Below are 15,422 nucleotides of genomic sequence, written 5' to 3' on the forward strand. Positions count from 1 at the left end.
ATGCTGAGGCTCCCTAGCTGGCTGGCACTGGCTCCTTGTGGGAAGTGGCAGGGCAGGCTGGGCGGGCACTCCCTTCTCCATCTAGCACCTGACCCTTCTCTCTGACTTCCTTCTAGCAAGGGCTCTGCTGACTAGCGTCCCCAGCAATGCTCTGGCTGTTCAAACCACAAAAAAAGTGTGTGTAAATGATACATTTTGCGAATGAGTGCACAGCAGCCCAAGGGGGTGTGCCCAGATGTACATGTCTCAGCACAGAAGTGGCATTTGCACACACCTATGGGCAGAAGTGTTCTGGACCACAGGAGCATGTTTGCAAATAAACACATCTTTCGCCGCAGGCAACCAAGGCTGGGTATGAGGCTTCTCTGGCTAGGAAACAAACATCTTTTTTCAAAAAGGGATTTGACTCTGGGAAAAGTTATGGTGCTCAAATGATTGGAAACTGATATTCCTGAAGGAGAACCTTCTAGGTCCATCAACATAGGGCCCCACTCTCAGGAGACCAGGTGCTGCTGGCTTAGAAAGGAGGCAGAGACGACAGATGGCCCAAGGAATTCTAAATCGTCTTCATTTCACCCTATCTCCTGTCTCAAGATACCCACCTAACTCTCCTGAACTTATATGAGCTTCCATTGTGGGATCAGGGCCCAGCCTGCTGCTGGGGAAAGACAAAGAGGGCCCTCTGGTGTCTGGGTCATCCTGGACACAGGCAAAATGTATCTTCTTCATTAAGAGATACGGCTTTGAGGGCATCTTCCAGTAATTCTTCAAATATGAAAGGACAATCGTTAAAATGACAGCATTCTAAAAGTGCTTTTTTTTTTTTTTTGAGACGGAGTCTCACTCTGTTGCCCAGGCTGGAGTGCAGTGGTGTGATTGTGGCTCACTGCAACCTCTGCCTCCTGGGTTCAAGTGATTCTCCTGCCTCAGCCTCCCGAGTAGCTGGGACTACAGGCACACATCACCACACCTGGCTAATTTTTGTATTTTTAATAGAGACAGGGTTTCACCAGGGTGGTCTCAATCTCCTGACCTCGTGATCCACCTGCCTTGGCCTCCCAAAGTGCTGGGATTATAGGCGTGAGCCACCATGCCTGGCCTCTAAAAGGGTTTTATGCCTTATACACTATTGGTGAGGGTGTAGATTAGCACAAACATTTTGAGGAGTAATTTGGCAGTTATTACTAAAACCTAAAATGACCCAGCAAGTCTTCCTCTTGGAATCTTTCCTGCAGAAATACTAGCACCTAGACACCGGTGGTTGGCTGTGGACATTCACTGTGGCTTTGTATGTAGTAATGACTGTTTGGAAACAACCTAAATATCCATCCACAGGGGGCTGGCTAAAAAAATCATGGCACATCTACACTCTAAGATAATAGTCTGTATGTACTAAGATGGATGAATGTCTATGATTCATATTTGAGTTAAAAAAACAAATTTTATAAAAAGGGTATATTAAGACTCAATGTTTATTTTCAAAAGACAACTGTGCAGCTGTGTACATATACATATGCAAACCTCGTGCAGATAATAACTTCTAGAGAGAGAGTAACATATCTGCTAACAGTGGTTAACTTTGGGGAGTTTGAATTTTTCACAGACAGGGTATTATTGACTTGGGAAATTAAAATAGTATTTTAAAGATGCTTTAACCTTTAGTCTTTTAAACTAAATTAACTGTGCAGCTCAAAATTTATTTTAGGGTGACAGCTTGAATTTTTCTTTTTTCTTTATTTTATTTTATTTTTTTTGAGACAGAGTCTTACTCTGTCACCCAGGCTGGAGTACAGTGGCGCGATCTCAGCTCACTGCAACTTCTGCCTCCTAAGTTCAAGCAATTATCCCTCCTCAGCCTCCTGAGTAGCTGAGACTACAGACACACACCACCACGCCCAGCTAATTTCTTTTTTGTATTTCTTTTTTGTAGAGATAAGGATTCGCCATGTTGACCAGGCTGATCTTGAACTCCTGACCTCAAGGGATCTGACTGTCATGGCCTCCCAAAGTGCTGGGATTACTGTCACGAGCCACCAGGCCCGGCCCAACTTTTCTTTATACCCACAAGATTTCTAATATTCTGGAACTATGGAGAGGGCTCTTGGCTGCTTGGTCTCTCCCTCTTGGTTCAGCTTCTGAGCAGCAGCACCCTAGAAGTGAGCCCTGGGCCATGGGGGAGTTTTCTCCTTATAAAATTAACTATCGCATATTGGGTGGGAAAGTCATTGTTTGGCAATGCACTTATTCAGTGATGTCACCTGTCCGCCCAGAAGCTTCCTGCAGAAAACCCACACCAATTCCACCCAACATGGAGAAGACTCCATCTCTCCACAGAAATTACTGGGTAAGGACCAGGGCACCTCTGCCTATAGCCCCCACATGTGCAGACGCTATCACGCACTATGTTTGCATCAGTTTAGTTTCCATGTGGAGGAGTCATGCTGTGCTGGGACATCACTGAGCTGGGGGTCCTAGGACCTGGGCTGTAATCCTAGACCTGTTCCTTACTTGCTGCAAACCCTTAGCAATTGTCTTCATCTGTCTAGCTTTCAGTGTTCAACATAAATTGATCTCTATTGTCCTTTCTAGCCATAAGATTCCATCATAACTAACTATCTTAAGGCTGGAAAAATCTCCAGGAGTCTCACTCCAGGATCTCCCTCAATTTTATTCTCATCTTGGTTACTTCATCTATCTGTATGATAGGGACCCTCAGCTCTGCCCTTTCCCTAGCTCTTGTGATCTCAAAAAAGTACAATGATATCAATTTGAAATATACTTTGAATTCTAAGCAAGGAAATTGTCGCAACTTCTAATGATGAATTATGAAACCACTAGAGTTTACTGCGACCATTTCTATCTATCATTAATATAAACAATTGTGAGGGTGAGTAAAGGGTTGTGTGCACATCCTTTCTGAGAGAATGGAGAGAGCACAGGCTTCTGAAGTCCTAGATTCAACTCCTGGCTCAGCCACTTATCAAAAGTGTGTCTTTGAGCCTCGGTTTCCTCCTGTGCATAAAGGGAGCAGTATTAGGTGACGATTAACTCCTGTTGTCAGTGCTCAGCAACATCCATTCTTGCCTTTCTCTGTGTGGGACTGGGAGGACAGTCAGGGAACCCGGCTGCGCCGTGCCAACCTTCATGCTTTCTAGGCTGCAGACATAATGCAGAGCTTCCTGCTTCCATCTGCCAGGAGCTGACCCCATTGGACTGTAGTAGTAGGCCAGTTGCTTTCCATTAGGAAGTTCATTTTCAAGGGGTGAGTGGTGGTGGTGGTAGGTGGTAATGCATCCATTTCACATTTTGTGCATCTGGGGAGTCTGATCTATATCCGACTAAGGCTCAGCATAGATTCCCCATTCCGAAATGAGAAATAGCTATTAGAGCTATATTTAGACTAGGGGTTCAGTGAGCTCAGAAATAATTGCTGGCCCTGGGGTGGAGATGGGGTAGGAGGGGGCTAATTCCAGGCTAATTTGGGCCCATTCTCAGGGTGGGTGGCCTGGGGGAAGGCCGGGAGTCTCAGCCACCCTATTTCTGTCCATTCAGGCCTCTGTTACAGCAACAGACAACCCCCAATACCAAAATGCCATTGCCTGTGACAGACAAGCTCAGTAGATGGAGAAACTGGGAGAAGGATCTAAAAGTGTAGCAGCCCACAGGGAGGGGCAGCGGATAGGTGGAGGCTCTTAATAACTGAGTGTTAGTCAGGAGTCTGTGGGTCACAGGGGACCTGGGACCTGCTGCTGCTGGGACCTGGGCTGTGCAGTCTGAGAGCTGATGCTTAGATCTTAACTCTGCCACTTAAGAGCTTGGTCAGGCGCACTCAACATTCTCAAGCCTCTGAAAGCTATGCAGATTAAATGACATAATACATGTAAAACACTCAACACAGTCCTATACCATCCACACCTAACACCCAGCATCTGTCCTTATAGGCATGACCACCATGGCCAACTCATCTTTTGGGTTTGCTTTTCCTGGGACAGACAACATTCGCCTTAATGCAAAGTTCAATTTTAAAATTCAACTTTAAAGGTTTCCAGATGTGTCCCTGTGATTGCTGAATACTTCAGCCCTCAGTTACCATATATGTAAGTGCTGGAAAAGTAGTCAGAACTGAAGAGAACTTGTGATAGGATCTCACAGTCTTATTCCTAACCTGACCACTGACTCCAATGGGTGATGCCCTGTGATCCCCAGGCCTAAAGAATCCCTCCCTATCAATAGGGCTTTGGTCACACAGCACAGCCCCAGAACTTTCCAGCCAGTTCCCCGTCTCTTTCTCTCCTCTCTTCAGCTATTCTGAGAGCTTTTGCTCTGCTCTTGAATTGCATAGGAAGGAAAAGAGGAAAACCCCAGCAAGTAAGTTTTATTGCCCCAGCACGTGTAAAAGTTAAGAAAAGACAGGGAACATTTCCAACTGTCTGATGAAATGAGGTCAGGGTTATCTGTGCTCTTTATTTAATCAGGGTCTCCCCAACCTCTGTGAACAGGCATAACCAAAAGCATGCCCTGGGTCTGGGATAGGAAATCGTGCTGGCTCCTAGCCAAGCACAAGAGGCCGTGCTGTGTGCCGGCATGTTGGGACATGAGTTGGCACGGCACGTCTGGAAGGCCAGGGTCAGGCAGTGAGGCCCAGCATGGTGGTATTTGGCACAGAATCCAGCAGTCCCTGCTGTGACAGGGACATGAGGATGCAGCCTCCAGACACAATTAAACATGGGACATTTGCTGAGTTTGCAAACAAACCTGCAGGATACAGGGCTGAGGCAGCAGCAAGAAAACGGATGTGACAATTCAGGGCAGGTAGCATGCCATACGTGGAATTCATTTTCAAATGCTTTTCTCCTCCATTAAGCCTGCTTTGGATGTTGCTGGGAATATAGCTTAACCTGGACCAGAGTCTGGGGCAGAGTGGGGGCTGGTTTGGGTTGTGTGCCTCCCGGGGCAAGCTCACCATGCCACCGCTTGCTGAGTTGTGGGCCACCCCTCAGGGATGCTCAGTTTAAGGGGAGAATCAGGGCACTTACAAGGTGCTAAGGAGGAGGGAAAGGCAGGAATTTGGGGTCTAGGTTAATCAGCTCCAAATTTCACTGAGCATCAGAATCAACAGTAGATTCTGTTTTGCTGGATTTAAGATGCTGATGCCTGGGCCAAGCTCTGAGCAGCAAAATCAAAATTCCCAGGAGCTGGGCATCTGTATTTTCTCAAGGCCCTGTACTCCTCCGCTTATTCCCCCACCCATGACCCTGTTAATGGGCTGGGTTTGGGACAACTGGCCTTGACCATAGGGAGCAGAGGAGTTAGTGATTTGAGGATTATGCATTTTGCCCTGGAATCTGAGTGACACGGCAGGTGGAAGGCTATGGGAGCACAGGGACAGGGTGGGGGTGAGCATAGAGATGACACTGGACAGCTGTACATGGCTTCCCCATTCATAAGCAATTTCACAGCCGTGGTTGCCTGTGACCACAATCTGGTGAGGTAGCCAGCTCAGGGAGGACAGCCTCCAGTTTACAGATGAAGACACAGGTTGGGAGGGGTTAAGCGACTTGCTCAAGGTCACGCGGCCGGTGAGTGGCAGTGCCAGGTCCCTAACACAAGGTGTCTATGACCAACGGCTGCTCTATGGCATGGCGCAGCCTCCTTTCTCCACTCCAGTCTCCTCTCTTGCAGGGGCCAGGTGGCCATAACTCCCTCGTGATGAGCAGCAGCTGCCTAATTGGTTGCAGAGGCAAGTTGTCCCAAACATCATGGACAATGATGAAGGCAGAGTTGGCTTGGAGAATTTCCATTCAAATATATCTTATAATCACTCTTTGGCCAACATGTTTCCCTCACAAGGTCTGTCTCCTTCTACATGACACACATCTCCAAATAAGGCTCTCTATCATCTGGGGCCTGGCAAGATTCTAGACAATCGCTCAGTGTGGTGGTGCAATGTCACCCTGGCCAAACCCAGCAGGGGCTGGTATGTCTGACTTCATGAGACTTTACCAATTATGGAATTGTTTCACTGGCTCCAGGGGCTGCAGACTTCAGGGCTGGCCATATCCTGAGGCAACTGCTGCCTGGAGCTTGGTAGGGAATCTACATCCTGTCTTGGGGCCAAGGGTATGGTCTGGCGACACAGAGCAGCAGGAGCCCACAGGCGGCCAATTCTTTAGGACAACCTGACCTTCACAGGGCTCTCAGACTGCTAGAACTGAGTGGGCCATTAGTTCTGACACAGAGACCCTGTTAGATGCTCAGTTGTGGCCCTGTAGATTTGAAGGGAAGGCCGTGGCCTGGTTTCCTAGGCCATGTTTTCTGAGGGATCTTTCCAGCTATGCTGAAGAATCAGTCTGACCTTGCAGACTGTCCATAGATGGAGGAATTGGAAGGGTCCATCTCAGCTTTCTGTGCCATTCACCCTGGTCCAGCCAAGGGAGAATCCAGCAAAATCATTGACATGCAAAGGCGTCTTTGGCTAGCATGGGCCTTAATAAACCCAGCTCTCTGAGGTGGAGGGTGTAGCTGGAAAAGGGTCATTGAAGGCAAAAAAGTTGGAGAGAAAGCTCCACCCCATAGGGCCCATCTAATCTCTGCAAGAGTCCTGGCCTGGAAGGCCACCCTGGTCTGCCCTCATGTCAGGTCACTGAGACTCAGCAAAGCCTGGAGAGGGTCTCCCCACCCCTGGTGCTTCTCTGGCCAATGCTTCTTCAAGGAGTGAAGGGAATCTGAAAACAGTGCAGACCAAATAGCTGCTGTGTCGACGAAAGGCGGGCTGGGGGCTGAGCAAAGGGTGGCATTGGTGACACCACAGGGTATAAAAGGTTAGCTTTGCATGCCTCAGCTCCCTATTAGATTTTCCCTTTTCTTCTTCCTGCTTTTGTTCTTTATCAGAAATTGCCCAGTGGGCTCTCTCTCACTCATACTTCAGCATGAATGGGCTGGCGTCAGGCCGTTGCTGGCAGTGGCTGCTGCAGGCTTGTTTTTGGGAGCAGAGTCAAGGAGTAGAGTGAAAGTCCTGTGTTCTCAATGACTCCAGGAGCAGGGGACCCTGCCTGACCATAGTCCCTGCCTTTGGATCTGGCCTTTTCTCCTTTCTCACCACTCTCCTCCTTCCTGTCCCCTGTGATCAGTGTCCCTGTGACACTCATGTGCACGATTCTGTAGGAGCTATGCTTAGACCTTTTGTGGTGCTTAGAGAAACCACCCACACCCATCCAGACTCCAGATCCAGGAAAACACCTGGGAAGAAGACAAAAATAACTATGAAAGCATAGGTTGGCTGCACTAACCTAATTCTAGGACCAAAGAATCCCAGAGTGGGTGAAAACTTAGTTGCCTAATCCAACCTTTTATTGGATATAACCACTCAATGCAGACATTTATGCTATGTGTTTGCAAGTTACATCCAATTTGAAGAAAAATAATAAGAACAACATCATTAAATATAATCAGACATGACTTATGAAAGGGTTTGATGCAACATTAAACTGTGCTTATTGGTACTGTTGCCCTAATTTATTGCTTGTGTGCCACGGTAATCTAGTCATAATTACAAAAACAAAGAGCTGGGAGCATTCTTTACATCTCTTGGTGACTTAGCTTCTAAAGAGGTCCCTCCTCTATCCCTAGCAGACAGTATTGAGCCACTTCAGGGTTTAGAGTTCTTAGGGTACCCTAAATGAATAACACAGAAAGCTTGGATGGACCCTCTATCTACAGAGAGTCTGCAGGCTCAGACTTATTCCTCAGTACAGCTGGGAAGATCACTCAGAGATCATGGCTTAGAAAACCAGCCCATCTAGCTGGATGTGGTGGCATGCACCTGTAATCCCAGCTGCTTGGGAGGCTGAGGCAGGATAATCACATGAACCCAGGAGGCAGAGGTTGCAGTGAGCCAAGATCATGCCACTGCACTCCAGCCTGGACAACAAGAGCAAAACTCCAACTCAAAAAAAAAAAAAAAAAAAAAAGAAAAGCAAAAGAAAACTAGCCCATGGTATTCCCTTCAAACCTCCAGGGCTTGGCACCTGTGGGATAAGGTGTGCATTCCCAAGGCCCTCCAGCCAGACTGGACTCACTGAAGCCTTTGTGCATCTTGGTTCTTCTATAGTGAGGGGTGGTCCATCCACTACCCACCAAATGAGACCTGTACACAGATGTTTATAGCAATGTTATTCATAATTGCCAACACTTGGAAGCAAACAAGATGCCCTTCAGTAGGCGATGGATAAATAAATGGTGTGGTACATCCAGACAATGGAATATTATTCAGTTCTAAGAAGAAATGGGCTATCAAGCCACGAGGAGATATGGAGGAAACTAAAATGCATATTATTAAATGAAAGAAGCCAATCTGAAAAGCCTACATTGTGCGATTCCAACTATATGACCTGGAAAAGGCAAAAACTATGGAGATAGTAGAAAGATCTGTGGTTCAATGAGGTATAATCTCATACCTGTCAGAAAGGCTATTATTAAAAAGACAAAAAATAACAGATGGTAAGGTTGTGGAGAAAAAAGGACACTGATGCACTATTGGTTGGAGTGTAAATTAGTTCAGCCCCTGTGGAAAAGTTTGGAGATTTCTCAAAAAACTTAAAACAGAACTACCATTCAACCTAGCAATCCCATTACTAGGTATCAACCCAAAGAAAAATAAATTGTTCTACCAAAAAGACCTGCACTCGTATGTTTATCGAAGTACTACTCACAATAGCAAAGACATGGAATCAACCTGGATGCCCATCAACAGAAGACTGGATAAATAAAATGTGGTATATAGATACCATGGAGTACTATGTACCCATAATAAAGAAGGAGATCATGCTTTTTACAGCAACATGGATGCAACTGGAGGCCATTATCCTAAGCAAATTAATGCAGGAACAGAAAACCAAATACTGTATGTTCTCACTAATAGGTGAGAACTAAACAGTGAGCACACATGGGAATATAAAGATGGGAACAACAGACACTAGGGACTACTAGAGTGGGGAGGATGAAAGGGGGCTGAGGGTTGAAAAACTATCTATCTGGTACTATGCTCACTACCTGGGTGATGGGATCATTTGTACACCAAACTTCAGCTACACGTGATTTACCCATGCAACAAACCTGCACATATATGTGTTGAACCTAAAATAAAAATTAAAAAAAAAGATCAGTGGTTTTCAGGGGTTGGACAGGGTTGGGGGAGTGGAGAGGGATGAATGGGCAGAGCACAGAGGATTTTTAGGGCAGTGAAACTCTTCTGTATGATATCATAATGGTGGATACCTGTCATTACACATTTGTCCAAACCCACAGGATGTACAACCCCAGAGTGAGCCCTACCAAAAACTGTGGACTCTGAGTGATAATTATATGTCAATGTAGGTTTATTGATTGTAATAAAGGGACCACACTGGTTGGGAATGTTGATAATGGGGAAGGCTGTGGGTGGACAGTGGGAGGAGGCAGGGGGTTTATAGGACCTCTTTCTGCTCAAATTTGCTGTGAACCTAAAACTGCTCTAAAAAATAGTCTATTCAAAAATAGTAAGTTAGAAAACAGGCAGTATACTACTCTTTTATCATTCCTTTAATGAATACACCTACATTCAAATGTCCTTCCTTGCTCTCATACAGCCAAATCTGACATGCCCAGGGGACGTAGAAGAAGGAGAAGGAGCAGAACTGCCACCAGTACTGGGGCAGCTGCAAAGGCTGAGGGACCCAATGTGGAGAGCCAGAGGTTGGGGAGGATGCAAAGCCCTGTGGCTGCGATGCCTGCGGTGGGCTGGAACAGAAAAAGGCTACTCAGTGAAATTTGGCAATGGACACGAACTCACTTTTTCTCTCCTAGCTGTGCTTTTCCTGCAGGGACTGAACAAGAGCAGTGTGTACACATGTGGGAGTGCCAGCAGCACCAGCGCAATCCAGATGTGCCCAGGCCCATCTGTGCGTGAAAATGCAGATACACCCACACTATTTATCAATTAGTGTCTGCTGCTGCCAGTGTCACCAGTTCTCTGCCTGATGAATGACGCTGGGCTGGACACGCCACACCCCAAGGTATTTCCACTGTCTGCAGCAAAGCCCACTAGGGGCTGTCAATAAACATCCCCAGCATAGCCTCCAGGCACTGAATGATGGGAGTGGGTCAGATGGGCACAGCCCTTCAGGACCCGGGCAGCTGCTGGCCAGCCTTGAGCAGTCCACTAAAAGAAACAGTTCCAGATGGTGCCTCCGAGCACATCCTCTGGGTAGCAGCCACTCTGCCCTAGTGCACAAGACATGGTTAGATTTCAGCCCCTACTCAGCCCCTTGGTGAGGAGTCCTTGTGCAGTGAGCAACCTACACAACAGTATACTGTGGCTCTGTGAGCACCTACACACAACAGTCCCAGGGAAATGAGTGTATCTCAGAGATCCAGGAGACCCAAAACCAATCTCAGCTCTGCCTTACCTCACTAGCAGAGGTTGACCAAATAGATCAACCTCTCAGGGCTGCTGTTTCCTCACCTGTAAAATGAGAGGCTCCTTCCTGCTCTAATAATCCAAGATATATGGGAAATTGAGAGTACACTTCCCTTCCTTTCCCCGGGTTGCCCCCCTTTCCCTTCTTGAACTTGACCCAGCCCTTCCAGACCAGGTTAAAACTGAAAATCAATTTTAATTATAAAAATCCGTTTACTGTATCAATAAATCATTCTGGCCCGGCTTGGTGGTGGGGAGAAGGTTACACCTGGAACCAAGCTCATAAGTCACTCTCTCCCTCTGCCTTGCTGCTTGGGGGCCGCCACTCCTCTGCTCCCTGCTCCAATATTCATCTCCGTCATTAGGCTGTGGGTTATTAATGATATCCTGGGCTGATGGATTGGAGCCCAGATGCTCTGAAACACATTGTGCTGGTTGTAACTTGATTTTCAGTAGACCCTTGACAGCAAACCTTGATGGGCTTTTTCCCCTTTCCATGGAGGGGGTAAAGAGGGGAGTAAGACTGTCCTTCAAGGTGGTCCCATGGCTGCAGGTAGGAAAGAGCTGGTGGCACAGACAAATGGGATGAGCCTACCTCTCCCAGCCCACTTACGAGGAGACAGCACAGTGTTATGTACATGTCAGGTTCCCATGGCAATGAGACTTTTAAATTAATTAACTGATCAATTAATATTGTTGTTAGGCTTATTCCTTGCGTGCACTAAGAAGAAAGGAACCATCTGCTTTGGATGGTATTTCGGGGGAAGGGAGAGCTCCTCTGCTGGCTTGAGCTCAGTGGGGAGGCTGGGGAGGAAGGCAGAGACGCTGGGTCTAAGGGGTCAAAACATCAGCGGACTGCCAGTCCCTAGAGAACACTTGTCGTTCATGACTCCCTAAGGTCAGTGGTTCAAGTTCACACAACTCTGCATAACACCACAACCCAAGGTTTGGATGGAGCTGGGGGCGGGAAGCCACAAATAGTGGGTGGCTCAGTGGAACCAGTTCCTTTTACTAGTGGGGTCGAAGTCTCACTTCCTTTATGGCATGTGACCCCTCGTAAGCTTCCAGTGCTTTTTGTTGAGTCTGGACCCCTGAGCCTTACATCCAGGCAGCCTGCACAGGACCACTGAGGAAAGCACAAGTCCATATGAGAGAGGGAGGCTGAGCTTCTCCCCTGGGTATCCACAGCTTTCCTGTTCTCCCTCACATCCATCTAGTTGGCAGAGATGCAAAATGGGAACTTCTGTGGAAAGGAACCTGGCGTGGCTGGCCCACCACCAGTGGGGTGGGGACTGCAGGACTGGCCATGCCAAATGTGTTCTGGCCATGCCATCCACACTAACCACCACCCTGCACAGGCTTACCCAAGAGGCAGGCATATGCAGCACTTCCACCCTGCAAGCCAGCAGCCCCATGGCACTCCATCAGAGCAGGCTGGGGCAGCAGCCTACTGTTTACTAGAGACTTGCCTGGGCTTAGTTATGAGTGCCTCCGAACCTCAGTTTCTTCATTGTAAAGTAGGGGTAAGAAACCCTACCTGGGTTATTCTGAGACCTTGTCACACACTAGTTCTGGTTTGGAAGCCTTTACCCATAGTTGGAAGATGGAGCAGAGCTGACACTTAAAACCTAGCAAATTATCCATTGTGTGCATTGATTTTGTGGGAGAGAAAACTAAAAGTAACACTCCAGATGAGATTTTAGGATTGTTTATGGAGCACTGGACTCAAAATCAAAAGACCTGGATTTGAGAGCTGACTGCCACATATCGGCTGGGTGATTTTTGAGAAGTCATTTAACCTTTCTCATCTGTCACACGAGATAATGGTGCCAACTTCAAGGAATTGCTGGGTAGGTTCAATGAGAGATTGTGTGGAAAATCACTTGGGAAATAGCAAGCACTAAACAGATCCATGGCATCATTTCATTTGCTACCACTGCACCATTAGCAAAGATAATATAGAGTTCGCCTGTATCAAGCTTTCTAGGGTGCATAAATGATAGTAAATATTAACTTCTTGATTCAGTTCTTTCACTGCCTTCCATTAAGGCGCCAGAAGAGAAATCATTTTTCCTTTTTTGTTCACCTGCTCGTCATTATTTCAGATATCCTGCTGCACTCAGATACAAGACTGAAGAAGCAAGAACATTATAAAAAAGAAAGAATGAAAAGAAAGAAGAAAAGCAACTGAACCCAGAGATGGATCCCAAAGCTGAAGAATTGGTTTAATTAAATTGAAAGCTCTGGTGCTTGTGGTAATTGCTATGAAGGAATCCATATCCCATCAGAACCCTCTCCCCTGGAGTTTGCTCCCTCTACTTTCTCTGCAGCAGGTACTAAAATGGCTTTTATCTTTAGGGAGATGCAGCCCACAGGGCCCAGAAATTATTGTGGGGTCAACTGTCTGGAGTGGAGCTTGGGGAGTAGTAGCAAATAATTCGGTCCAAACCTGGCTTTGACCTTGAATTTCCCCAACTTAGACTTCACACTTCTTTTTCTGCAAATGAGGCCTCATATGCCCTGATTTGCAGAGACACTTAAAAGTAGGCAGTGCTTGCTTTTGTGGCCCCTCTGCTACTTCTGCTCTACACAGGGCGAGCTGGGTTTATAACACCACCTAAACCACAGGCCACGCTGGGCTCCTCATGCCCTGAGCTACCCCACCTACTCTTTGGGCACCATTTGGCTCTGGGAAATACTGTCTGTCATCGCCGCTTTTTTTTTTCTTTTTCTTTTTTTAGACAGAGTCTCACTGTGTTGCTCAGCCTGGAGTGCAATGGCGCGATCTCGGCTCACTGCAACCGCCGCCTCCTGGGCTCAAGTGATCCTCCTGCCTCAGCCTCCTGAGTAGCTGGGATTACAGGCGCCTGCCACCACACCCAGCTAATTCTTGTATTTTTAGTAGAGATGGGGTTTCACCAAGTTGGCCAGGCTGGTCTCAGATTCCTGACCTCAAGTGATCTGCCTCGGCCTCCCAAAGGGCTGGGATTACAGGTGTGAGACACTGCACCCAGCCCTGTCTGTCCCTTTTAATGCTAATAGAGAAACTTGATCCCAGAAGTAGATAAAATCAGCTTTTAAACAACGACAAATGCAACAAGCAATGGCAGGCCACAGGAAGCAATTAGATATAGTGAGTGGGAAGAGCCCTGAAGAGACCTGGGTTTGAGTCCCAACCACACCATACACCAGGTTCATAACTTTGAGAAACTCTGAGTGTTGAGTTTGAATTGTGCTTTGGGGTCAGCTGGGTCCTGCCTGATTGTCCAGGTTTCAAAACCATTCTGAAGCATCTAGATCAAAACAGGTTGTTTCCATACTTTCAAAAACACTATTTTGTTTACCAATTATCAAGCATCTGTTGAGTGTCTATCCCAGGCTAAGTACTGTGCTATATTGGTCAGGCAATGTAGCACCTTAAAAGTTGAAGAGAAGCCTTTAGAACCATTATTCATTCATTCAATTGAATGGTCAATTGGCATCATGAATCAAACAATTAGGAATAGGGTAGCAATACGAAGGGTGTGTATGGGAAGGACCAGGTGGCAGGAGAATAGCAAGAAGACAGGACTGGGGTCATTTTCAGCCCTGGGCAAAGAACTGAGCAGGCAGACAAGATCAGTGGGATCCTTCCTAGGTATTTATGAATCTCTGAATCTCAAACTGAATACATTGTGTAGCAGAAGCGAGTGTATACAGACCCTAGCAGATACACATGTGAACCTGGGTAGTCCCTGAAGAACAGGACAGGGCTCAGCTGCAGGTACCACGCACTATGACCCTGCCAGCCACACACATGGGCACTAACATTCTGGGCAGTCATCTAGAAGTCAGTAGCCAGTGCAGGATGGGGGTCCCAAAGGGCTTGGGGAATCCACAAACCACATGGTCACACAGGTCCTAACTATAACATGAAACGGGATGGGTGGGAATAAGAAAAAGTCATTAGAAAAGAGGAGCTCTAAAATGGCTCAGAATCAAGAAAAAGTTGACTCAGTACCAATGTGTGGCTCAGCAGACATCAAATCCCATGATAAAGCCTTGTTTCCCTATGTTCACTGGGCTGGAACCCAAACTGAATCCAGCTCTAGGGAAAAAGAGAAGGTTTGGGGTAAGAGTGTGTGTATATGTGTGGTGTATGTGTCTGTGTGTTTGGGTGTGGCGGGGAGGGTAAGGAGCCGAATTTTAAAAATCCATCACCATCAATTATCACAAGTATGTCCATTTTTCCAGCCTGCCAGCCAGAGTCAAAGACTGTGTGCATTTGAAATCTCCAACCTTTTAAAACATTACTGTGAAGTTGAAAGTTCCTGGTGTATTTTGATTAAACGTTGTGCTAGGTAATGACTGTTTTACTTCTTATTCTTTTTCACCCCCTTCAAATTACTGATTGTTGTCTGACATTAGGGCCCCATTTGCTCTTATGAAATTAACAAGCCTATGAAAGTCTTAATGAATTGAAACTCATCAAATGTTTGGAAACTATGGCAGTCTTAAGATTCTTTTCCTTTTAATCTATCTCTCTGTGAAATGTCTCATTTTTTCCACATATTCACTTGGATTCAGACAGCTGCACTTCAGGAATTAGGTTTTGAGTCTTGCTTATCTGAAGTAGCAGGGAGTCACCTGCCCACAGAGGTGCAAGGGCTTGAGAACTTGGGTGGTTTCTCCAACCAGCAACATACTTACTGTCCTTCTGCATAAGCATTGACCTGGCTGCACCAAGTGATTTCTACTTTCCATCCAAGGGTGCCTTAGAGCTTTAATACATTTGAAAAGACATTTCTAGGGTACAGTCTGGTCATCAAACAGAACTACTTCCCCTTTGGAATAAAGTGACTGGGCTTCAAAGGGATTAATCTTGTGTATGGGCCATGCTACCCGCTAGGGAGTTGTGAGCTAATGGTGGGCATCCTTGAATCCCACTTATCTGGATAGTTTCTCCCTTTCTAATGCCATCCTCATC

General features: G+C 46.6%; 1 protein-coding gene and 1 long non-coding RNA gene across 3 annotated transcripts in view; one reads left to right on the top strand and one right to left on the bottom strand.

Annotated features, from left to right (window-relative positions):
• The window catches only part of PLXNA4 (plexin A4), a 457,885-nt gene that overhangs the window by 129,036 nt on the left and 313,427 nt on the right, over positions 1-15,422 (bottom strand). The window lies entirely within an intron of this gene.
• On the top strand, positions 9,330-12,777 carry LOC115837941. The gene is made up of 3 exons (XR_004032966.1): positions 9,330-9,371; positions 9,844-10,052; positions 12,562-12,777. It is a non-coding gene; the product is annotated as an uncharacterized LOC115837941 (long non-coding RNA).

This window comes from Nomascus leucogenys, chromosome 13, assembly GCF_006542625.1.
Source record: "Nomascus leucogenys isolate Asia chromosome 13, Asia_NLE_v1, whole genome shotgun sequence".
Classification (NCBI taxonomy): Eukaryota; Metazoa; Chordata; class Mammalia; order Primates; family Hylobatidae; genus Nomascus; species Nomascus leucogenys.